This window comes from Pogona vitticeps, chromosome 2 (genome assembly GCF_051106095.1).
Source record: "Pogona vitticeps strain Pit_001003342236 chromosome 2, PviZW2.1, whole genome shotgun sequence".
NCBI classification, from domain to species: domain Eukaryota; kingdom Metazoa; phylum Chordata; class Lepidosauria; order Squamata; family Agamidae; genus Pogona; species Pogona vitticeps.
In genome coordinates, this window is record NC_135784.1 from 53899711 (window position 1) to 53926481 (window position 26771).

General features: G+C 40.7%; 1 long non-coding RNA gene across 1 annotated transcript; it reads left to right on the forward strand.

Annotated features, from left to right (window-relative positions):
• The first annotated feature begins 547 nt into the window (after positions 1 to 547).
• On the forward strand, positions 548 to 4324 carry LOC144586666 (uncharacterized). Its single transcript, XR_013541613.1, has 2 exons — positions 548 to 1486; positions 2008 to 4324. It is a non-coding gene; the product is annotated as an uncharacterized LOC144586666 (long non-coding RNA).
• Positions 4325 to 26771: the final 22447 nt, after the last annotated feature.

A 26771-nucleotide genomic window follows, 5' to 3' on the forward strand; every position in this document is an offset into this window, starting at 1 on the left:
ATAACCCCATCTCTAATCTTGAATTATTTGTGCTGCTCCCCTGAGTGGGCCTGGAAGGGAAGCCAGGTGATCTTTCTAGTGAATCCTACACAGGAAAGGTACCATTCTGCACAGGAATTTTAACAAAAGGTAGTATTCTGTGCGCAAATTGTAGTAATTCTCCACTGGCTGGTATTTCGCTCAGGGAAAAAAATGGCAGTGAAATGTCTCACAGGATTGCCTACGATTTCTCGGAGGGGGGGGAACGTACACAGAAACGTCACAGGTAAAGAAATCATTTTTCCCAATAGCATGGTAGAACAAGATTCAGACTGACACAGTGTGTTTGGCTCAAGATCATCTAGTTTGTTTCTTGGTTAAGTGGGTCTATGTGAACTCTGATATCCTAAGTCCTAGTCTAAAATTCTGGTAACTAATAATGCACAGCCAAAAATGATATATTTGAAGAAAAATTCCTCAGACCCATAAATTATGAAAATCATATACCAAAATAAATACAAAATTCCTTGTGGGAAGGGAAAAAAAGGTTTGACAACTTGATATGGGGAAATACCAGTGGGATTCTACAAAATGCAATAACAATGATGCTGTCAACTTTTCACATGCAGAAAAAGGAAGTTTCTAATCTCGCCCTCACAGCTTTGCTAGTAAAGGAGCAAGGAAGGGATGTGTCACAAGCCCCTGAAGATTATTCATGTAAAGCCAAACCAGTTTGATGTAATGACCAAATGCAATGCCACAGAGAGACAAAGAGAGAGAGAGGTGCCATGGAGAGATTGAGATTGAGATTGAGAGAGAGAGAGAGAGAGAGAGAGAGAGAGAGAGAGAGAGAAACCGTGGAGAGAGGAAAGGGGAGGGGGATGGAGAGAGAAAAGACACAGAGAGACAAAAACCAATCAAACAAGTGTCACAGAAAGAGAGGCAGGAGAGAGATGAGGCAGGGAGAAATAGGGAGGAGCCAGAGAGACATGTGGGGGGGGGGAAAGAGATTTTGGAGCCTAACAGAGAAAGATTGGAGTCATGGGAAGGCACAGAGAGAAACCCCAGAGGGAGGGAGGGAGAACGAGAGATAGAAGGAGGAAGGAAAGATGGAAACCAGAGAGAGAATGTAAGAGAGCAGGCAGAGAGAGAGAGAGAGAGAGAGAGAGAGAGAGAGAGAGAGAGAGAGAGAGAGAGGAGCTGCAGAGATAGAGGGGGAGGCACAGAGAAGGGAAGCAAGAAGGGAGAGATAACTCATTGGGAGGGGGGAATGGGGTGTGTGTGTGTGTGTGTGTGTGTGTGTGTGTGTGTTTGAGGGAGAGAGACAGTTAGAGAGAAAAGCAAGAGAGAGTAGAGAGGATCCATGGGGAAAGAGAAGGAAAGAGAGAGGAAGATTCCACCAAAAAAAGAAAACAAACAAACAAAAAAGACAAAGAGAGAAACTATGTGGAAGGACAGAGAGAGATGGGGGAAGTAAAGAGAGAAGCCTGAAAGAAAGAAGAAAGAGGTTGGCATAGTAGCTGATGCATAAATGTGTCAGGTTCTGGGATTTCCCCTTGCTTGTGAATTGTGGTGAATACAAGAAAGGATCTTGTAGACCATCCTGAGCGCTGACATTGGCGTCACCAATATTCAGACTGGCTTTTCAATATAAAATTTGACATAATTTTTTTTCTATTAGCTATGTGGTCACAATATTGTTATATTTTATATGTTGTTATATATGTTGGAAGCTGCCTAGAGTGGTCATTCAGCTAGATAGGCGGGGTACAAAATGCAATAAATAAATAAATATTGCAAGCCAATGTTGGGGTGTTCCCTGGCATTTTGTACTGTGCAAACAGAAGCAGCATCTGTCAACCAGAAGTCTTCCTTCCTTCCTTCCTTCCTTCCTTCCTTCCTTCCTTCCTTCCTTCCTTCCTTCCTTCCTTCGAAGGATTTAACTATTTTTTTCTGATTATATGAAATATTGATTTTACCTTGGGATACGAAGAATGGTTGGTAAATTCTTGGTTTTCATTTATTTAGGCTGACTCAACCTGAGAAGATACCTTGAGAAGGAATCTTCAAGCTCTTGAGATCCCTTGCCTCCAGGCAAAAGCAAGAAAAGGAAGGCTATTTTCTCCTCAGCTCCTCTGTAATTTGTGGAAACTAAGGCTGTGTACTGCATTTGGCCAAATGCTGAAATATGAACAAAATCACTTGATTGGGACTAGTGTGTATGAGGCCTAGACCAAAACAGATTGCATGGTCAGCTTTGCTTCCAGGATGAAGTGAAATGGTTCAAAGCTATTTGTACTGATTTGGTGATTCAGAGATCTACAACAAGCAGAAAAAAGGCAGACTGCTGGGAAAGATTATATAGATAATGGTGTGATTGAGAGGGAAATGAAAGCAGCTGGGTTTTGTCTGTTGACAGTCCTGGCATGTGGCCTGAGGCACAAATTTCTCACCATCTCCAGTCACAGTGGTTAGAGACAGTACTGGTGCTCTCACTCCCTCCAGCAGAAAGTCATGTGCTGCTACCGCCATTGCATGCTATGCATAGCTGCCCATGAGGGTAAGAGCAGGAAACAGCACTGGCAGCCCCACCTCCTCCACAGCCACCAGACACCTGCTGGCAGGCAATGCAGAATATTCATTTCTGAAAGGGAGAAGGAGGGAGGGAGAGAGGGAAGGAGGGAAAATCCTTACATGGCATACAATTGTAGCAGCATGCTTATATTGATAGATGTGACAATACCACCAGTTTTGGCAGTAGAAATTGATGTTAGAAATTGTCTGCATGAGTCACTTGTTGCCTTACCAGTCATGCAATGGTTGAAATCCTGTAGCTTTAATTTCTGCTGCTTAAGGCTGATGGCAACAACTACCACAATAGTTTTTTTTCAGAAAGAAAAAGAAAGAAAGAAAAAGTTTTCCCCGTGAAGTTCATGAGGCACGTTTAGTATCCCTTTCATCATGAGGAAACCTTGGGGGACAACACGATTAGAAGGAAGAGTCTGATTTCTGAAAATTACCACTGCTGGGACAATTTTACTGCCAGCAACAGTTTGGGGGAATTAAAGAATTCCCCACTTCCTTACAGTCCCCCAAGGCTTCCCACTACAAAAGGGTTCACAAGGAAACCTTGTGACTTTCGGGTGGTGTGGGAGTGGATTGGAAATGTTTAATTTCCAAAATACTGCAATGGCTAAGGATATCACCAGGCTTATGCGGCATAAGTTACTCTGCTTGATTTCAGTTATTTACATACACTATATAGCCTTAGAAGTATAACATCTTTGGTTTTATTATCTCTATCCTCCTCTGACTCCTCCTCTCCCTCCATCCGTCCTTCCTTCTCCTTTCCTTTTCTCCTTTCATTTTTTGCAAAACTGCAGGAATTATCTCAAATGAAGTCACTGAACTCAAAATGCAGAGAAAATGTAAAGCTGGGGAAGTTCATGCCGTCTATAAGAAGTTATGGAGAGGTCAGCAGAAGGTTAGATGGGGATTTTGGAAGAATGTTTGGTCTCAAGTCTCTTCATCACCATTAATTTAGAGTGTACATAGGAAATCATCAATATTATGCAGATTAAGAGGAGATGCATGGGAATAGGGAAATGTTACACTGCATGTTGCATTAGTGTCTTGTGACTATTTTAAAGATAGAAACTGATGTGTTCAATGGTTTAGCATCTGTCATACCCAATCACTTCCGATATTACTAGCAAAAGCAAGGCAGTGAATGTAGAGGAACACGTACTAAGCACTGTGGCAAGTCTGCCTGTTTCAAACCCCTCTGCATGAATGCATGCATGACTACCTATATCAGGTTTGTATGTAATGAGTTTTGAATGCCAGCGTTGTGGATGGTTCTGGGTAGAGTGCTGGGATGATTGTTGGTTGATTAGCTGAATAGTGATTGGTTGGAGGGACTGAAGTTGAGATATGACTGTTCAGAGAGAGAGGTTAGAAAAACTGGAGCAAAGAGATAAAGGACTTAAGGTCTGTTTCAGAGTAGTAGTCTGTGGTAGAGTTTATGAAGAGAAATCTGTCTGTAGTGGTTAGAGAGTGAGTGTAAGAAAGATAGTCTGTAATGATTACCTCTTTTTTTCATGTATAAAACAACACTTTTTCCTAAAATAATTAGAGGAAAAATTGAGGGTCGTTTTATACACGGAAGGAAGCAGTTGCACACATTCGCTCAGGCGCCTTTTGCTGCCATCACTGTCACCCAATTGCCTCTTCCAGAGCTTACGGCTTTTCCCCTCTAGTGGCCGAGGCAGCAGCAGCAGGGGGCAGAGATGGAGGGAAAGGAGCATTCACATGCGCTCCAGCGCCTCTTGCTGCTGCCTCCCCCCACCTGCCCAATCACTGCTGCCTTGTCCCGTCCATGGTGGAGGCAGCAGGAGGCAGAGGCGAAGGCAAACAAGCAGTCATGCACGCTTGGGCGCCTCTTCCTGACTTGTCAGCAAAAAGGAAAGGGAGCAAGGGCTCCCCTTCCTTTTTTACTAAGGCCCCACACCCCTTGCCTTTTGAGAAGGCACGGAGGTTAGCAAAAAAGACAGGGAGCAACAGCTCCCCTTCCTTTTTGGCTAAACTCCGTGCCGTCTCAAAAGGCGAGGAAAAGCGGCAGTCACTTTGACAGCCTTTTGCCAAGGCACGGGGCTTAGCAAAAAGGGAGCCCTTTGATCCCTGCTTTTTAAAATTTGGGGTTAGAAAAAGGGGTTCATCTTATACTTTGGGTCATCTTTTACACGGAAAAATACAGTATTTTGAACTTTAAATGCTGAAGAAATATAATTAGATATTACTGTTGTGTTAACCTTTACCATTCATAGCCAAGAAAGTACCCTACATTTCATACCAATTACCTATGACCCCTAAATAAAAGTTTTGTTTGTTTAAAACAAATCTCTCCTCATTACTTGGTTTATGTGTAAGTAAGAATAAGTAAACCAAGCAATTGATGAATGAAAATACACCCACATCATGTGAAGCTATGCTTTCCCAATAGGAGAACTAAAGTTTATTGAAATTAAGAAACCCTTTCACAGAACACCTGAATTATTTGAGATACCAGCTTGAGGTGAAGGAGGCCCTATCTGGGACTGTATGAAAGGAACCACTGCAATATACTTGGAAGGGGGGTTTTCGGGGTAGTTCTTCTCGCCTTTGAATGCCTTTTCTAGTGGCCTTAAGGAGAGGTGGCTAGGATTTTAGGCATTAAAAAAATACTGTAATGTTGCCTGGAATGGGGCCTGCAACTGCCTGAGGAGTAAGGGACCAAGCTAATGTGAATGTTAGAGGAAAGACCAACACTGCCTCAGGCTGTAACACTTCAGGCACAACAAGCAATGTCCCTTAGATTTCAATGAAATCCTTCTGACATACGGCATAGTTAAGTACTGGTTTCATGTGGATGTTTCTGAGTGGTACCCAATTGCCCCTTATTATGGGCCTCATGCGCACACAGAACTCCAATGCGAATGGCTTTCCTCATTCATTGCTACAGACATGGAAATAGAGTTTGTGAATCCTTTCCGTGCTTATTATCTACTAAACTAAAAGACAAATTTTTATGCTGTTTTTTGCCAGTGTGGGAACACTTTGTGTGCTGTTCATTGGAGCCTTCATACCTGCAAGAAACTCCCAGAGCATGATGGCCTTCTCTGTTTGTTATTCTTTTGGGGGTCCATGTAATCTGTGGATGGCCTTCATCTCTGCTATTGTCACTGTTGTAGCTGCTGCTGCTGTTGCTGCTGCTATTATGGCTATTTTATATGTAAAGGGGGAGGAAATCTGGTACATACTGACACATAATAGATGGAGCCAGCTTCTGCACTTCCTTTACTCTCAACTGAGGTGCCAAATTATTGAACTGAGTGACTGTTCTCAACCTTTCCTTCCATTATTCAAAGGCCCTAAATCACAAAACACTGGCATGAGGCATGTGAATCTATAATGCATATTAAACATGATTCACAGTTTTGTGCTGGGTTTGATGCTCTCATGCTTCTCGTATTTTCTTCTGTTCACACAGAAGGGTAAATGAAAACATGAGTAGTGCTTCTGAAGCATATTACTGGAGGATGGCAGTATCCACAAAAGAATCCTTTTCAATGGATATAAAGAACCCAACACTCTTCAGTTTTTTTCCTGTTATCTCACTCAAACATTCACTGGTCATGTGAATGAGAAGAAAGACCAAGCCCACTACAGCTGAAGTTAGCATTAATAAATCATCATCATCATCATCATCATCATCATCATCATCATCATCATCATCATCATCATCATCATCATCATCATCATCATCATTATTATTATTATTATTATTATTATTATTATTATTATTATTATTATTATTATTTGTCCCTCCACTATGCTGCTGCTGCTGCTGCTGCTCCATCATCATCATCATCATCATCATCATCATCATCATCATCATCATCATCATCATCATCATCATCATTATTATTATTATTATTATTATTATTATTATTATTATTATTATTATTATTATTATTATTATTATTATTATTATTTCATATCCATTCTGACTCATGGCAAATATTTCCAGGGTTTTGTAAGTACAGAGAACTACAAAGTGGTTCACCCTTTCCTTCTTCTGGGCGTGCTTTGAAACTACGCACCTTATCCAAGGCCACACAATCTGGCTCTTCCCTCAGGAGACATAGTGGGGAATCAAACTTCTGTTCTCTGGCTTTGCAGCCAGGTATCCAACTCACTAAGCTATCCAACCAGCTCTAGTAAGTATGCATAGAGTTTTTATTAGAAATAGTGCTCTGAATCTTTGACCTTATGAAGGTACACTTTATTTGCATAGTGAGCACATCAGGCCCATCAAGTTTCCGGGTTATGAGACACAATCCCATGTGCATGGATCTGTCTATTCCTATTAATATTGAATCCATAGTATCTAGAGTTAGGGTTAAGGAAAACATGGCTATCAAGATGTCATAAAGTGGTAAGGAAGCTTAGGAGCTTCTTGTGCCTAGTGGCTTGCAACAAAGACATGTTAGTTGCCAACTAACTTCATAGAGGACACAGAGTGCCTCCTTCAAACTAAGCTCATGAATCATAACTGGGAACTACACCCATATTACAAATACGTCTGGAGCAAACATGAAATTCCACAGTTTCCAGGAAGCTCCTGAAAAACAAGAAATATGCCACGTTCAGGTATTCTACAACCAGGCACCGTGAAGTGTCTAAATGGGGAGATCTTAGCCCTATGCCTTCCATCATTATATTATGGTTTCAGCAACAAGAAGAGCAGAGAATCCTGCTTGGGTGTTGGGTTTACACATGAGGAAAGGGTCCTGCTGCTATGAGCAAGAATTCTGAAAAAATCTGGGTTCTTGCTCATAGCAGCAGGACCCTTCCCCTCTTCAGACTCCATACTGGAACAGTTTTAAATAATGAAGGGGCAGGCTAGCTGCTCTTATAAGGACAGGGGCAGAATTCATTATATGATTTAGATTTCTCATGGATGCTTGTATAAAAGCTATCAATTTCATCTTCCTCACCATCATTAGTTGGAGCATAGACTTGAATAATGGTTATGTTTATAGGTTTTCTATGAAATCTGATTGATACTATTCAATCAGACCTTGCATTATAGCCCCTAACCAATTGTGCTACCTCTTGCCTCATGATTAGAGCCACTCCTTTTCTTCTGGGTTTGTTATTTCCAAAGTAGAACATGCTGTAGTTGTCTGACTGAAAACATCCTGCTCCAGCCCCCTTTAGTTCACTGGCACCAAGCAGTGTAAGGTTTACATGTTTAATTGACTTCTACTTCTCATGTTACATGTTCCAACTGTATATGTTACACAGCATCAGACTTTCCTTTCGTTTCTGCGCGTGTCAGTCATTAGACATCCTTTTGGCTTTAATCAAGTTACATCATAAGCAAAAAAGCTATTCATATTTTTTGCTCTTCCCCAGTAGCTGATCGAGTGCTTTCTCATATGGGAATTTCATCTTTCAACACTATCTCTTGTTTCATTTCGGACAGCCCCATCATAGGGTTTTCATGGTAAGGAAAATTCAGCAAGTGTTTACCATTCCCACCTTCTGCACAGTACTTTTCACCGCTGCCTCCCTGCCAGTGTCATCTTCAGCTACTGTGGCTGCACAGTTGCTGCCTTGAAGTGGGTGGATGCATGTTAGTCTGGTGTCTCGGCTGTGACCATTCCACCTTGAATGACCATGCTAGACTTCTACATTCATAATGGAGTCTGGCCTCTTGATATTATTGCCTTAGTTTTCCTTACTCATTCAAACACCTTCACCATGTTAAGATGTGCAGGTAGTTTGGGAGTTTCTTCATTTTAGCCCTTTAATTCTTGGTATTTAGTTATTGATTTTAATATTATGTACTGAATTTATTTTGTGTTAGCCCTTGTTTGATAAGTACATATATCATAACAGAAATGAATCTTCTTGGCTGACCAATTGGTTAACTCCTTTGAAGCAAACCGTTCACTGATAGGTTCAGGAGCTGGTATGTGAACGATGTAGGCAAATAAAATCACCCATCAATGCAGCAAAGACAGTCAAACAGATGACAGCTAATTGTCTGATCTGTGGAACAAGGAACCTCCTGCACAGGTGTTATTTGCCCTTGTGTTGTTATACTTCTTTGCATCCAGCATTACCTTATTCCAAGGAAGCAGCTACACTTGGCACATCCCCTAAAAACAAACATGTTGACTTGTTAATATAGTAGGCACCTATGTAAAACTTGCGCATATACACATACATACACTCCAAAGGTTGATGAGGTTGATCTATGAAGTCCATCTCCAGTTGTAAGCAAACTGTGATGGAGGACCCCAGACAGTAATTTCCTTATATTTGCATTTCCTGAAAATATATGCTGAGAATCTCTGCAAAACCTCCAGAGATTACCTGTTGATTCGGAAAGTCCAACCCTGAAAATCTACTTCAAGAAAGCAATGTGAAAAACTGTTAGTCTCATTTTTTTTCTTGAATGTCCTAGTATCCCACAGCCATTCTCAGCCCACGAGAATTCCACTTTGATCTGTGAAAATCTTTTTCTCTTTCATATGAAAGGATGTGCTTGTTTGCGGAACACATTTTTGAAAAAAAGGATTTTTGTGTTCATTTTTCCTAATGAGTTCATTAAAAAAAAATTTAGAATACAATTGATGTTTTCCCAATACAAAATTTTAATCAGTAGCCACCAATTAATACATAAAAAGGGTCACATATAAAAGTAATATTAATCACAGGTTGAAACGGCATGTAATATTATAATTCAAATGAGTTAAGTAAATTATCGTAGCAAATTCTGACATGCTTATTTAGATTATATATAATGGTGATCATAATTAATATGTGGGTCTCATTGATATTGGAAATAATCTCTTACTGATGCTGATACTATGACGGTTTGTGCACATTTTTGCAAGATGCACATTTTAAATCCTATCTATTTTTAAAGTTACACACATGAGCCTACACATGGTTGCCTGCAAATGTGTACCTTCAAAATATAGCCTAAGCCTTGCAAATATAGAGATTGCTGAGAAAAAATGCACTCCATTACCTTTTGAATCTCTAAAAGTGATGACTGGAATGGTTCTTTCAGTATGGAAATGCGAATGCAATGTATTTTTTTTTCAATTCCTGCTTCAGGTTGCAGTAAACATTCTGGATCTGGACCCTTGGAGCTTGCTGATCTCCACTAGGACTCCATGGCCTTGCCCTCAGTACAGTGTTTATACCACAAACAATTATTTCTCCCCTTCCATCCCATACTTTGTGGTCTTTGTTGAAGTTTGGGCGAACATTTTGACTTTCAGTAGCTGTTCCAGAGTTTACTGATCCACATATGAGATGCCTCCAAGAAAAGCAAGATACCTATTGTGGTGCAGTGGATAAAGTGATGGACTAGGACTCAGAAGGATTGAGTTACCCTTCTGAGGATAAGCCATGGAAACTCACTGGCAGTGTGGAACTGGTGTGGAACTGGCAAAATCACTCATTAAATATCTCATTTACTTTGGAAGCCCTGTTAGAGTCAATATAAGTCGATTCTGACTTGTTCACACAGAACAACAACAGGAAAGGCAGGTATCATCACGAGGGCTCATTGTCCAGGATTTCCTGCTTCCCAGATTCACCATGCATGCATAACAACATCCAGAGCTTTAGCCTTTCAGGCACTTTTAAATCATCTCTTCAAGAGTGTGTGGATCAGTGTTTTGTAACTCTTACATAGCATGACATGTGGAAATTTTGTTTCAGTGATCTCCACTAGCCCTATCTCTCCTTAGCAGGACAAACTCCACCCCCCTCATGTCAACATGGTGCAGAATGTACCAGCTATTTTCACTCACCCACTCCTTCACACACACCCTCAGAAATAACTCAGCTTATTTTCTGCCCTGCTTGCAAAATATGCCTACTTACTCTCTTTGTGTTAACCTTATTCAATCCCCAAAATATCATCCGCCTTCCCCCTACAATTTCCTGTCCAATGTCTCCACTTCTTTCTCTCATTTCACTGTCATAGAAATACTGTGTCAGTCAAAGACTGAGTAGAATTTCTATCCTGATGCATTTTGTCCCTCACACATGGCTCTTCTCCCATTGTTAGTGGATGGCAAAATTTTGAGGGATAGGAAATGTTTCTTCATTTAAATCCCTTTTAGCCTTTTTGATAATGATCTTTTGAGTTAGCATGCTGCCTTACAATCACAATATCTTAGAAAATTTGAGCTAGATGACTCATGAAGAATGAATTTATTCATTGATTCGGGGTGGTTACTAAAAAAAAAACCTAACCCCCGCCACCGCCACCCCCACTGAAACTCCCCCACCGTAATTGCCACCACCACCACCATCACCACCATCACTGTGGTCTCCATCCGGCCTCCACAGCCATGGCCTATATAAAGGGACACTGGCTGCCCTTCACAAATATGGCAGCTTTGGCTTCACTTAGGGTAGGGAAGCTGCAGCTGCCATCTTTCCAAAGGGCAGCCTGGACTCCCTTAAGGCAGGCAAAGGGAATCCAGGCTGCCATTTACAAAGATGGCAGCTGCAACCTCCCTACCGTAAGTAGGAGATGGCAGCAATGGCAATTACGGTGGGGGGCATCGGTGGGGGTGGGGTGGCAGTGGAGGGCATGATGGGGTGGTGGGGGTGGGGTTGTGGGGCAGTGCCTAAGGTAGAGAGAGGAAGGGATGGGGGATAGACTGTGGAGGGTGGGTGGCTACCTATCGGCTCGCCAATCCGCTGATCAGTGGATTGGTGTGCAGAATGGGAAAGCCTTAGGAAGAGAGGGGGGCAAATAAAAATGGGGAAATATTCATCCCTTCACATTCATGGGAGTCTCTGGAACTCATTAATATGAAGGGATGAATATTTAACAAATCAGTGATTTCTTACAAATATCATGATTCTTTTTTTTAATTTATCCCCATGTCTACAGGCAATCCATTCCATGTCCAAGCTTAAGAATGGGACGTGTTTCCTAATATTTAATGGGGATTGCCTTTCTTCTACTTTGTATGTATTATTTGAGGTCCTACCCTCTGGAGCAGCAAAAAACAAGCTTGCTCTATCTTTTGTGTAATTACCATTTTATTATGCCATGTCTCAGAGTCTCAGGTCATGTTGAAATGAGGAGGAGGGTTTTGCTTTGCTTTGCCTTGTTTTGTTTTTAAAGAAGATTAGAACAAAATAGGATTGGAGTGGCACTGAAGATACTGCTTAATAGCAATATCAATCACCAGGTAATCAGTGTTGCTGTCTTTTCTATGTCATTCCACTGTGCAATGAAACCTAGTGAAAACATGTGTGCTCCTAAATGTAGTGCAAATCCAATTGCATTATCTGCACACTTCTTTAATAATTCAGAGTAGCACTCCTCCTAATCAGTTTGGGAAGCCTGATTTTGTGGACCCTAAATGATTTTCAGTTACAAAAGATCAGCTCTCTTCTCTGAATAGTCAACCTGGGATAAGGTTGTGAATCTGAAAAGCTGTAATTTTGTTTTGTTTTAAACATAATTTCTCTGATTAAATCACAGTAAAACATATGATTGTCCATTTCAGCTTTGGATTGGAACCTTATTTTTATTATTTGCCCTGTAAAGCATATTAAAAATAATTCAATTTCTGAATGAATTCATGGCTGATCCCTGTCATCATTCTGTAACCTGAATGCACTTGGAGTTCTTTAGCTGGCAGTAAATTACACAGTGGTCATGCTTTTGCAGGATTCTGATTGGCTTGGTCAGCTGGTCCCTATAGGAGCCATACAATCCCAGTTCCTTGAATCATCCTGTCCCTAGCAAGACATTTTACAATAATATGGAAAGCAACTACATAATCCTAGTGAAAGGTAGTGATTCCTTATTCTTGCCTTATTAGTGAGACTCCATATTGGGTTGGCTGAGAGATTAAATGTGTAATGCAAGACCTATTTTCAAATGGGTTCAGATACTTATAACCACTCAGGCTAAATCACTTTTGACAGTTTCCCAGTTGCCTCCATTAATGAGCACCATACTGAACTGAGTTTCACAGTCTTGAGGCAAAAAGAGAGAGAGCTATCACCTAGCATGCTAATATATACCCCCACAGAACTGGCCAGTCAACTTTCTCTGATGTGTCATTAAGTCACCAGGGCAGAGAATTACTGTGATTAGGCATTCAATGTAGCAGAATGAAGAGAAAAAGTAGTCAATTAATGAGCAATTATCAATCTTGTGGGCAAATAGACAACTGGGATTTCCTGTCAGGGCAGTATGCGATTTAAACATATATATATACTCTGTATATTCAGAGAAGGGATATATGGTGACATAAATCATCTTCAGTTGTATCACTCTTTTCTCTTGCCCTGAGGACTGGTTAATATGGTTTAGCTCCTGATTTTCAATTTTCTTCACAAATATTTCCAAGAACTAGCTTGGCTGCAGTCTGTATCTAAGTACTCATGTCAATGAAACACTAGCATGAATTATGCAAAGGGACTTTGAAGAAATTTGTTGGGGTTGCATTTCTTACCAAAATGTCCCATTTTGCATGTCCCTAAACTGGCAGTGGGTTGCAGCTCATCTTGCCTTGGATATTTGCACATTTCTAAGGCTTCTGGATAGTAATGGGGAAGCAAAATGAGCACAAAGCTAGGGACACTTCTGAAAAATGCATACGATGGAAAACACTTCTACTGTATTTGAAAAAGATGACAGAAACATACTTCTGTCAATGCAAAAAATAATAATCATAACATGACTCTATCTTCTCATGTGCCATCACGTTGCTTCCAACATAAGGTTATCCTGTGAAGAAGTGACCTACAAAAACTCCCATCATTAATAGCCTTGTTCATTTCTTGCAAACTCCTTTATTGAGCCATAAAATGTGTAGCTTAGGAAAAAGCAATAAAATGTGTACATTTGGGAAAATACTCTCAAATGTGCACAAATTTCCATGCAAGCAGAGGAACAAAACTCTTGCAATAGAACTGGGATGGGCCAAGAATAATGGAGGATAGGGGAAAGGGGTATAAAGTTACACAACTTTTGAGTCTTCACCACATATGCATTCAACCTGATCTTTCTTCCCCAGCCGACACACCAAAGGGGGGAGGGCAGAAGTGAACCTATAAAATCCTCTGAATCCTAAGGTTTTTTTTTTGTTGTTGTTGTTGTTCCAAAGCAGAGTAGGCCAACTGGTGACAACCAAGCCAGGTATGTCCCATGAAACCATTTCATCTTCACCCAATGAGCCTAATGAAGTGTGCTTTATGCATGATACCAGAAGGAAAAGCACAGTGTTTTTAAAAAGCCACAGATGATCTCTAATTTATATTTTCTTTCTCAGATTTGTATGTACCATTCCAACTTGGGTCCCTTTCCATAGATGAAAAAGAAGTATGGTGACCTGGCCGTGTCTACATCAGCTTTGGTGACTCTTGTGCTACTTTATTACAGAGGTTACCTGTCCATGAAAGGATTAGATTTTGCTGAAAAGTACACTTCTGCCACTCTCCCCAATCATTGTTTAGATAACAGAGTTTCGGCAAGATTATCTCTGAGAAGTCGCAAGGTGGCCATCCAGCTCTAAAATATTTGAATTGCTAGCCAGAATCTTTTTGTCAGAGCTATAATAGTAACCCTTCCTGCTTTATAAGAGCATTTCCCAGGACCCAGGACCCTTTTCCCTAGGAAGCTGGGCTGAGGGCGAAGGCCAGGTCTGTTTGCATGGATGCCATGCTGAGTTTTTTTTCCTGGGATTTCCTTTTGTCTCCTGAGCACATGGCCTGGGGGTGGGGTCTAGGGGTGGGACTTCCTGCTTTATAAGAGCATTTCCCAAATTTTGTATCTGGCCTTAATATGGTAAATAGGAAAGCCAATTAGATTTGCATAAGCCGGGGAGTCAGGAAAGTTTTAAGGATCAGATCATACTTTTGCACTATTAAAGAGCAGGCCGGGTAGGTGGGGCTCGTCAGCCATGGAAGGCAGCCCATCTAGGAGAAGGAAAACTCCAATTTCAAACCTCCACTGCCTTGTGGCTATATCCATTCATGGAAAAGGCTTCAGGAGTTAACCTCGAGGCAAAATCCGGAGCTGGAGTCCCGAAGGCAGCATGTGTCGTTCTGCCAACTCCTGCGACATTGCTGGAACCAGTTGTATTGGCTCTTGCCTTTCCATTGGATCATTTCAGCAATGTGGAGAGGGGGGATCTGCTGCTTGGGTAACAGCCTATCCTCCATATTACCTTACCCGGGCTTCATGCTCTGGAGAGGACACTCCTCGATTCAGAGCATGTTACCATAGTCTCTTGAGACTGAAGGATGCCTATGAATAGTAACCCTTCACCTTGAAATGTTCTCACTGCTGATGTAATGCCGGTTATAAATAATAGAAGGGGAGAAAACAGATTGGAGTCTGGTGAGGAGGAGAAAAATGCAATTATATGGACAGCTTTGCTTGACAAATATAACATCAGGGAAGCAGAAGTTCTGTTTCTCATTAATGTGGACCCTAATATCATCTGTTAACTTATAAACTAATTACTGCACCTATTTTTTGGCAACATAAGGCACCTGGTTTCTATGTTCTTTTCTAGATATTCTAATTCAAACACATGTAGAAAGGTGAATTTTTCTCCCCTAGTTCTTTAAAAGAAACCGTATAATGTAAGCTCATATTGTTTTCAAATATGAAAACAAAAATGATGCCCCTTTATATACGGCAATGCAGCAAGTCATATTACTTCCAAAAAGTCCACGAGCAGATTAGTATTGATTAAATCAAAATGACCTTCGTTCTGTAATACAACTTCTAAGATCTTAAATTCATAACAGGTGTAGTAAACAAGATTAATAGAAGCAATTTGTTATTGTGAGATGGAACACTCAAGTAGCAGCAAATGCTTGATTTATATTATAAAATAAATGAACAATATTACTTTGCAGCTCCTTGTGTTCCAAAGTTTATGTTGTATTAAGTGAAGTATGTAAATGGGAGAGTTGTGACTTAGATGCTTTAATTGTTTTCACTTTATTAGATACTGTTTATATTTCACTGTATCATGTGAGCCACTGTGAGAACTCACTGACTTAGCTGAAGTAGGAAAAGCAAGAAATATTTACCTACTTACATAAACAGGAGATCAGCAGTAGCTGCAAATCTTACACACGACATTTAGGTGATGCACTGGATTTAAAAGTCACCTGAAACCAAATTGTCAGTAGTACCTAGTTTCTGGAGGAAATGAAACCATCTAGGCACTTCTTCTTTGAGTGATTGAAAATCTTTTTCTTCTGATGTAAAATGCTACTCTGAATGGTAGAATATGGTATTTCCCATAGGAAAACAACAACAAAACACAACCACCACCTAACATATAGTCAGGCTTACATACCTAGACAATGCTTCAAATCAGTAGCTTTCTTGACAAAGATATTTTATTCTGTACTTCTGTTCTACGTGAACTCAAGAATGTGTTTGTTTGGTCCAAGGTAATGGACAAATTACTCAAAGCAAATTAAATGGGAAAGGAAGAGAAGGAAAGAGAAGGAGATATTGATTGAAGAATCTTGAAAACTAGCTTGAATGCAATACAACATCATTGTTTAGAGCTACTGCATCCAAAGTCAAAGCTTTTCTCCTGGCATGTACTGCTCAGGCAAAGGATCTTTGCTCGCCCTGCCTGGGTGAGGATATAGGCTGCTCAGGCACCTATTGGTTGCCCAAGGCTCACATGACAGTGGGCGATCCCACCCATTAACAGGCCCCTTTTGAGGCAAAGTCACCCCCTAAATGGGTCCAGTACTTTGGGGCTGGGTAGGAGTTTTGACCCTGCATCATCAGATTGGCATATTGAAGAAAAGGTGTGTGTTGATGCTCAGGTGGCATTCCATGGTCGTGGGCCACATAAGTTCACGAGGCTTTGGAGGCTAGCAGCCAGGAAGATCATCCACGTGTTAGCTGGCCAAGAATGGGGTGTTGACAGGACAGCATGGACCAGGGGCTTGGGATTTGCCTTACGTGGGATCAGGGTAGGGCTAGGAAGGATCCCGCCACCTGCCCCAAGTATCTGCATCACAGTATGCCCCTCTTCAGGAGGTGGGCGTTTGTCAGTTAATCAATAATAAAGTCTTGGTCTTAGCTTAACCCATCACCTGTGACTCATCTCCTTATTTCTGGATTAGATGGGCAAAGTAACGATGATGATGATATCCAGGCTCAGATAAGAAAGACAGGAAGAAGGAGGGGAGGGGAAAATACATTGCTAGGAGCAGCCTGATATGCATACAGTAGTAGTTCCTAGTGATTTATTCAGCCTGCAATCTGGTTTGGGGCAGTGAACTCAACTGTAGACCTTTCAGATGCTACACCGGGCTATCTGGAACTATTTTATTAAGCTCTCTAGTTCTTTAAAGGCTGATTCTGAGAGTCTTCAAAACCAGGATATCTAGGAAGACTGGCTACAAAAAATCACATGTGCGGGATTCCTTTTGCAATACAGTAAGACTACTGTTATTCATGCAGCAATGCATGACCAGGACAAGATGGGATATCTTTATTATCACCAAGAACTCCGTCATTCCAATACCTATTTGGGTCTGAAAGACCAGGGCAATGATAGTCGAAAGCAAGAACAATCTCTGAAACTGCACACCCTCATTCCTGTTCATGGGACACATCTCTTAAGGCATCAGCCTAATTTTCAGTGTCATGGAAACTGTGACGCTTGAATTGGCATGAGTTAATTCTAGTGCTGGTTTTAAACTAGCAGACTTTTTGATCACCGAATTAGTGTTACAAATAAATAAAGTACAAAATGCATTTCATTGAGAGACATTTGATTTCTACTCCTCACCCAAATACTGACAACTATGTTGATTCTTCCAAAATTTAGAAATAGGATCAGAGAGGAGATATAATGATAATACTCCTAATCCACTTGGGCATTAGAAGTAGCATTTAAGAAAAAAAAAAGTGGGGGCGGAGGAGAGAATTCATTAGTCCTGTCCTCACATCCTCAGTTCTGTCTTCTATATACTGTATAGAGGGCAATGAAGCTGAAAGGCAAACCTTCCTATAACCATAATGATTCTCTAAATCAGTGGTTCTTAACGTTTGTTACTCGGATGCTTTTGAACTGCAACTCCCAGAAACCCCAGTCAGGACAGCTGGTGGTGAAGGCTTCTGGGAGTTGCAGTCCAAAACTCCTGAGTAGCCCAAGGTTAAGAACCAGTGCTCTAAATTAACTAGTATCATGATTTTCTAAGGTTCTAATTTATATGAAAGATTCTCAGCAGACACTGGAAACTTTCCCCTTCAGACTAGTTTTTGTCCATTTGGGCTAGTGTGGCCTCCCTTCTGGTTTCTTGGTTCACACAAATATCTAAATAGGGTTACTATTTACTGGAACAAAAAAAAGAAAGGCTCCAATTTATGATGTTGTTACACCACAAACAGACATGACATCGCCTGATTTGTCAATGAGGATCTCCCATGGTTCCTTAAAAGGCGAGCAGCAGCTAGGAAAAGTTTGGGTTAAGATCACATTATTTCCACTGGGAGTTCATATTTAGAAAAAAATTGCACAGAGGCTCTATTATACTTCTGCTTACTCAATGCTATGGCCAAGATCTGATTCTGATCCCCACCTTCTTTCTCATCCATCTGTATCTTCTGTTAGTCTTTACTTTTTGAGTGGAGAATTGGTGTTGGAAACATGAGAAGAACTTTGCTGAATGGTAGCAAAACTATGTCCAGCACATTGAGTCACTGCCACCAGGTGCCCCCTGGAAGTCCCCAAGCAGTGTTTTAAGACAATAGTCCTTCATGCTGTTTCTCACCACTCCCCAGTATTCACTGATATAATAACTGTGTACATGGACTTATTAAATAGTCTTCTTGAATAGCCACCTGTGGCAGACCTGTTCTCCATGGCATTGTGCAATTCCGATTTAAATTAGATGTCTAAACTAGTGGCCATGACTGCAGCTGGTGGCAGTGAAGACTATGTGTCAATTATTCCTTTTTTGAAGATAGAATTTCCTCCAAGCAATTTTACTGGGCAACCTTCGAGATTAATGAGGCAAGAATCTCTCTCTGTCCACTTAACATTTTGCCCAGGCCCACTTCCAGTTGAAGGAAACATTAACTGCTCATGGTCCAGTTCCCCTTCCACTTCTGTACAATCAAAATGAGCGCTAAAGGCAAGATTCTGAATAATGATGTTAAGAATACCCTGGTGAATCATTTCATTTTGTTTCAGGGTTACGTGGACATGAAAAAGCCACCCTTTCCCTCTCTTATGGTTTGATGTCTTCCAGCAAAGGGATTGAAGAAAGAGAATATGATGGAGAGAAGACTTGCTTGATTTCATCTTTTGAAAAATCGAGTAAGAGTCAAAAATGCCACGATCTCCCCACACAACAATTTTTAATACTGGACAAACATATATTGCAAATAAATAACACCCATATAGTGAGTAACATTTCTGAAGGCACAAACACTATATTATTACCTTTGTAATAATTCACCTAAACATTGATCCCTAGATATTATTCCCAGTCTTATGAATGCACAAAATATGTCTGTCATGGGGGAGGGGAGAAGCTAGGATTGTCTCTCTCGTTGTCAAGGGAATGCTAACTTTGGAAGTGAGTTTTCCTGTGCAGCAGCTGAAGTCTTACATATTACAAGAAGGTAGCTGACATTTAGATGAAACATTAGAGGAGAAAAGGATATGAAGAAAATTTTATGTAAATGCAGGTTATCTGAAAGATGGTATTGTGTTATCTCTGGCACTAGCTTTAGAGATGTCAAGAGAAATGCTTCAAAGCCTAAAGAGTAGGAGAATGAGCTTGACAACCCAAAATATTGGGGAGAATTACTAATCAGATGGATTTAATTGATTCCAAAATGAGCAAAGCAGAAGAGGCGATTGTGCACAGCCGGCTGCCATGTCAAAACTTGGGGGCTTCAGAAGATAACGGGGCTACTCAATCTTAGCTGATTCCTGAACAGTACACACGGTTCTGACAGACTGAAAGCCAGGTTGTTACTAAACCTCACCCAACCAGATATGTTCCATGGAGAACAAAGGCCGTTCTGCAGTGCAAACCTGTTTTAATGCTTTTCAAGTGAGAAATGAGACAACAGCCAGTGTCAGGAAAACTGGGTTGCTATGAGGCAACAGAATCACGTCAGAGATGAAGAAGCACCAAGTACACAGAAGGTTCAAAGGGCTGGAGGCACTGTAATTATCTCCTTTGTCTCTCACATGCCAGGAGTATAAGGCGGAGTTAATCAGCCTTTCAACAAGAACCCAAGGTAGTAGGTAGTTTTTGGGTAACATCATTAAAAGGCATAACTATCATGCACAGTATATTCAGGTGTAGAGAGAATGTTTAATTAAAACCAGGAAAACTCACAATTATGAGAGTTTGCCTCCAGTTGCAACTGGAAGCTTTCATACACCAGAATGTTTTAACACTCATTTAATCAATCGAAATTCTATAACTTCTTGTCTTAAATCCTGTTGCTGTTATTCCTTGTAACATTTTAAAGTCTCTCTTTTTTAATTTCTGAGAAGGAAGGAGGAGGTGTGATGGAAAATGTGATATGTGAATATTTAAAACAGTGGTGGATGAAGCTGTCTGAAGGCCAAATGCTGCCCCAATGCCATAATAGTGCCCCCAGAACACTGAAAATTCTGCAACAATATGCCATTTTCTGCTCCTGAAAGTAACCCCTTCGAGCGGTACCTTTGTGATAAAATAAGGCACATGTTCCTTCTATGTCTCCCTATCACAAAGCCACAAACCTACAGAAAATCGAAGCAAACATGGACTTTCAGTGACATTTTGCTTTCTGTACTTATAATTCTTACTTGGCCTGCAGGCTGGTGGAGTCCCTGATGCAGAAAATTGCCCCTTGTTCCTCCAAGGTGACCTACCCCATTTTTGAAGGTGTTGAAGTTAATTTTGGTGATTTGGTCCACACAACTTGGTATGGTCTACAATGGCTGGCAGTGTGTCTCTTGGAAACATAAGAAGCTGACAGAAAAAAATGGGTTTGTTTGAAATGTTCTGGAGGACAGCTTCGTGGATACCCTCGACTGCCAGAAAGACAAACAAGTTGGTTCCAGATCAAATAAATCCTGAGTTATACACCCTCTCTCTAGATGTCGAGCTGGATAGACGCATTGGCAAAGCAGCTACCATGTTCTCAAGACTCACAAAAAAGAGTATAGCTCAATAAGAAGCTGACAGCATACACTAAGATCCAGGTCTATAGAGTCTGTGTCCTGAGCACACTCCTGTACTGCAGTGAATCCTGGACCCTTCATGCACGGCAGGAGAGAAAGCTGAACACGTTCCATATGCGTTGTCTCCGATGCATTTTTGGTATCACCTGGCAGGACAAAGTTTCAAATAAAGTAGTCCTAGATCGAGCTGGAATTTCTAGCATGTATACAATACTGAAACAGCGATGCCTATGTTGGCTCGGGCATGTTGCAAGAATGGCTGATGGTCGGATTCCAAAGAATCTTCTGTATGGAGAATTAATGCAGGGAAATTGCCCCAGAGGGAGACCACAGCTGCGATACAAGGATATCTGCAAGTGGGATCTGAAGGCCTTGGAAATGGATCTCAACAATGGGAAACCCTGACATCTGAGCGTTCAGCCTGGAGGCATGCGGTGTATCACGGCCTCTCCCAATTTGAAGCGACCCTTGCCCAGCAGGCTGAGGCAAAGAGGCAGTCACAAAAGCAGCAAAATCAGGGAGCTGGACAGGGGACAGATTGGATTTGTCCTAAGTGTGGAAGGCATTGCCACTCTCGAATTAGCCTTCTCAGCCACACTAGATGCTGTTCCAAGTCCTCCATGCAGAGCACGATACCATAGTCGCTCGAGACTGAAGGATGCCTATGGTATCTCTAGAAGCAAAAAAAATTGTTGAAACTGCGGCTGTTCTCCTTTGGGCACATCATGAGAAGGCAGGATTCTCCGTGAAAGGACAATAACATTGGGAGATGGATTGACTCCCTTAAGGAAGCCACAGGCTTGAGTTTACAAGAGCTGATCAGGACAGTTGAAGACAGGACATTTTGGAGATTACTTTTTCATGGGCTTGCCATATGTCAGAGGCAACTTCATGGCACACAACAAGAACAAGAACAACAACAACAACAACATGTTTTTTGTTTTGTTTCAGAAAGCCATCTTTTTCATCACTATGCAGAGATGTAATGGATTAATCTTGGGATCCCCTGTGTGCAGAGCACATTATTTATGATCCATCTATGGTTCTGGTTGTATCTATGGTCCTTCATGTGTAGCTGGTACCTAAGACTACACCTCAGCCATTCCTTTCAACGCAAGCCCTGTTAAGGGCTCACCCAACATCTTCCCATGTGTTGGAGGACAGGTTCTGAAACGGGAGCCTGTAACAGACTTGCTTCATGATTTAGAGTCCTGATGATGTAGAAAGGAGCTCGGAAGGGAAGGGTGGAAAGCAAAGAGAAAAGGCATGGCCAAGGCAGAAGCCCCTTGCCACCTGGTGTTCTAGTGAGAGCAGTGGTAGCAGAAAGGGAGTAGAGAAGGCTTATGGAGTGACCATCACTTTGATGACTTTGGAAATAGCAACCATGTTCTGTACTACCTGCTGTAATATGAAGCTTCACATGCTGTCCCTTTAGTTTTTTTTTTTTTTTGGTTAGGCAGGCTGTTGCACAACACCTACTGTCATAGGAAGAAAGCTTTTCTTAAGGGTAAACCTAAATACCATTAATATCCCCTCTTTTAGGCCAAGAGTGGCTCCTCCCATTTCGCTTTGTTCTGGATTCCCTCCCTGCCCCAACATATTTTTCTTTTTCTGGATTTTTTTAAAACACTGTACCTCTAGGAGGCACTATTTTTCTCTGAAAAAAAAGCTGTGTTCCCACCTTGTTTTAACCAAACTCTCAGCTGCATTAATTGATTTGTGTACTATTTGTTTATAATATTTCACAAGATTTCAGGACAGTGCACAACAGGAACAACATCAAATAATTCAACAGTTTAAAACATACAGTATGGCATGAATTTAATTTTTTTTTTTAAGTGACATCAGATGTTTGGTTGGATAGCTCTGTGGTTTAGAAGATCACTGGTTCTTAACTTTGGGTTACTCAGGAGTTTTGAACTGCAACTTCCAGAAGCCTTCACCACCAGCTGTCCTGACTGGGGTTTCTGGGAGTTGCAGTTCAAAAGCATCCGAGTAACAAAGGTTAAGAACCACTGGTTTAGATAACTGGCTGCAGAGCCAAAGCTTGGTAGTGTCTTCTTAACCAGTTATGAGTTTTCTAAACCGGAAAGACCCTGAAAGGGGTCCCCATAAATCTGAATTGACGTGATAGCCCATGATTATTACTGTTTAAGTGATATAAGATCATTTAAACAATTTAAAATAATTAAAACATACATATTACCAAATACATATTGTAGCCCTCTCATTCACACACACACACACACACACACACACACACACACACACACACACACACACACACACACACACACACACACACACACACACACACACACACACACACACTTTTTTAATGTGAACTTTCTCCAGGAATGGGGACGCGAGTCAAGTCAGACTCAAGTTGCACGAGTGACTTGACTGGGACTCAGTGTTTCCCCCCCTCCCAGTGATTCTGACTTATCTCACAACTCAACCCCCCCCTTTTTTTTTTCTGGAGAAAAAGGCTTGTTTTTAATAGAGACTTGGACTTGGGACTTGGTACCAAAGACATGGACTCAGGCTTGGGAATTGTACCCAAAGACTTGCCAACATACTTGACTTTCTCCTAGTGCATGTGACATTCAGAAATGTGGAGGAAAAAAAGGCATGCAGCTGCATTCCAATTACTGTATCTGATAGATCTGGCAGGTCCAATTTCTTAGTCTGCACAAAATGGAATCTGTTGAATTCTTCTTACACACATTCCTGGATGGTGCTATTGCTGCATCACAACACATCGTTACCTTCATGTTGTTTCTGAGAAAACGAAGATTCAAGATGATGGCAATGATTCTTTTATTTTTGTCTGCTTGCTTGCTTGCTTGCTTGCGTGCGTGCGTGCGTGCGTGCGTGCGTGCGTGCGTGCGTGCGTGCGTGCGTGCGTGCGTGTGTGTGTGTGTGTGTGTGTGTGTGTGTGATAAGAGCCACCACTTAATTTTTTTTTTCCAGGAGTTTTCTACAGAAAGGAACTCAGCTAGTGCTATGGGTTCTCAGGTTTCAGATATACTGTACAGGTCTCGTAAATCTTGAACTTTTCCTTGTGCAACATGAATGCAAATGTATTACTTCTCTTTTTAAGCTAAACATATGAAAAGAGATAGATATGCTAAAGCTTTAATGATTCTGTTTGGGATATCACTTGCTCACATACACACAAAATTCTCAGTGTTTGCAGGTGATTCCTTTAATTGGTAACATCTCTTCATGTCCTGTTGTCTGCCATGCTTTATGTCACCAGTATCAACCGTAATGAGTGAAATGCCGTTGATATAAACATCCTTGGAGCTGCAGTTTGACACAAGATGATTAACAACTAATATCTAAGAGCTTACTGTATTGTTAAAAGGAAGGTAAAATTCTTATGGTTAAAAAAAGAGACATAGATGTTTGCTTGTATGCATGTGCTATAATTCTAAAAAGATAATCATGTTCTTTTTTTTAACATCTAAAATCAGACATCAATGGTTCAACCTGTCAGGAGAAGCCTTAAAAAACTGTTTGCATGGAAGTGCCCAGGCCACACTGAATATCTTAAGAATAATTAACAACTGGATCATACTTTACATTTGCTGCCAGTTTGATTTTTGTCAGATATAAATATAATGATTTATGCCTAAGGAAAACAACACATACTGTAATGATTTATATTATTGGATGGATCTTACATGTTAGTTCCTCCACCAACCTCTTAATGTCCAGATTGTCTAGGGATAGACTCCACTGTGTTCTCAAACTGGAAGTACATTCCCCAATATGTCCTATGTAAAGGCTTACCAACATAGTTCTCTGTCCTGTGGAAGTCTGACCGTTCTCAGTAGGACTGGCTGCATAGGAAGCATGACAGGAATGGTCCTATCAGAGTTCAAAAGCATCTCAACCAGGCCATGAATTGGTGGTTCCAAAACACATCAGATTAGAAATCCTCCCTTCAGGTTGGAAACAGCTGCAAACCTGGTAGTGGACATTTCACTAGTTGAAAGGCAGACTAGAACGGAAGTTTTATAACCCCGCCTGCCTCTTTCTTATTTTGTCAGTATGATTCTTATTAATCGCTGGGCAAGGAGTCCCTGTTTCTATTTTTGGGATTTTGAATTCCTGATAAGATTTTAGAAAAACTAAGGCAAAGAATTTTAAAGTTTGTCAAGATGCACCCACATATGTGTTTGTGTGTGTGTGTGTGTGTGAAGGTTACGGTTTGTTCTGTGTGTGTTCTGTGATGTCAAGTCAGAACCAGCTTACAGCGACCCTAATAGGCCTTTCAAAACAAGAAAGTGGTTTTACCATTTCCATTCCCCCATTGAGTTTTCATGATCAAGTGGAGATTTGAACTCTGTTCTCCAGAGTCCTAGTCTGTTATTTTATCCACTACACCACACTGTGAATCCCAGTATATATTTGAATGCACATCTTTAAAGATACTAAGCTGGAAAAAAAATGGCTAGTGATCCCTACGTTAGACAATCTGAATACATACTAGAGATCTGAAAGTCAACAAGTTATGCATGCTGCTTTACAGACCTGCAAAAATAATCGGATCAAAGTATTTGACTTCTTCTCGTCATTGTGTATGTTTTTTAATGGCCAATGTAATATTTGATACAGTTTTTTCCCCAAAAATAAGACAGGATCTTATATTACTTTTTGCTCTCCAAAAATGCAGTAGGGCTTATTTTCAGGGAATTTTTTTTAATGTACAACAATCTACATTTATTCAAATACAGTTGTCATCTTCTGGTTGCTGCACAATGCTGCACAATGGTGGAGGGCAAGGTTTCACTTAACTAGGGCTTATTTTGGGGGTAGGAATTATATTACAAGCATCCTGAAAAATCATACTAGGGCTTATTTTCAGAGAAAGAGGATATGTAAGTACCATTCAGTTAACTGCCCTCTTTCACATCACCTTTAAACACAATGACGTTATAAAAACAGAGTAATTGGACGGTCTCCCCCACCCATCCACAAGCAATGAAGCAAAATTCATAAAATAATGAAGAGGAATATAAAAATGAAACTTTTCTTTCTTCAGCCTATTTCATTATTCTAAAATGAATTCCTTTCCCTGCACTTAGCAATGCAAAGTGGAACATATATCTCTGAAAGATGAGCCTTGTATTGATTATCCAACCCCCCCAAAAAAATATTACTGGCAGGGAGGAAATAATGACTTAGAGATAATAGTGGCTCTGAGTGAGATGAGTTATGCAAATATCTTACCACTGGTAGCAATCTGATTTTGTTCAGTAGATGACAACAAAAGACATCCATTTATTGAAAAGGAAAGAGGGAAAAATGTTTCATTTTCCCCCCTTGAAAACTTGGCTTCTAGTCTTCACACATTTTAAACATTAATGAGGAACAAACACTCACCTTTGAGACCAGATCAAAAAGGGGAAAGAAATCAAAGTTCTTCACAATTAATTTCTTTCACTGAAGCTATAATTCTTCTCCTTCTCAAATTGTCCATGTGTTTAAAGGCAAAGAGGATTTAATGAGATAGGATGGGGGAACCACATATATTGTCTCGGGCCTCTTGGAAGAAAGGTGTAATTATAGTGATTAATCTATATTGATTGATTAATTAATCAAATTAACAATGATAAGAAGAACAGCAGCAATAGACCACATTTGCTCTGGTATAAGAAGCCTGTTCAGAACACTTGATCTGTTTTAAACCAAGCAAGGCTCAACACTAGAGGTGGAGGATTCACCTTTCCCATCCATAAGTTGTCCCGGTTTAAGCCTTCTTTTATATAATGAAACAAGTGTAGACTTCCAAGTTTAGAGACTTCATTCTGACCTCTTTAAATATGATGGAAGTAACAGAAAATTGGTGCATCATGCTAGAAAGCTGTTGGAAAGATTCATGCAATTGGCAGCAATATTTCAAAAATAAGAACAAGTGGTCCATCATATGGACCATGTTCTTGCAACATCCTGGTGTGCCCTCAAAAGAAGGAAATAACAATCTTGGAAAAG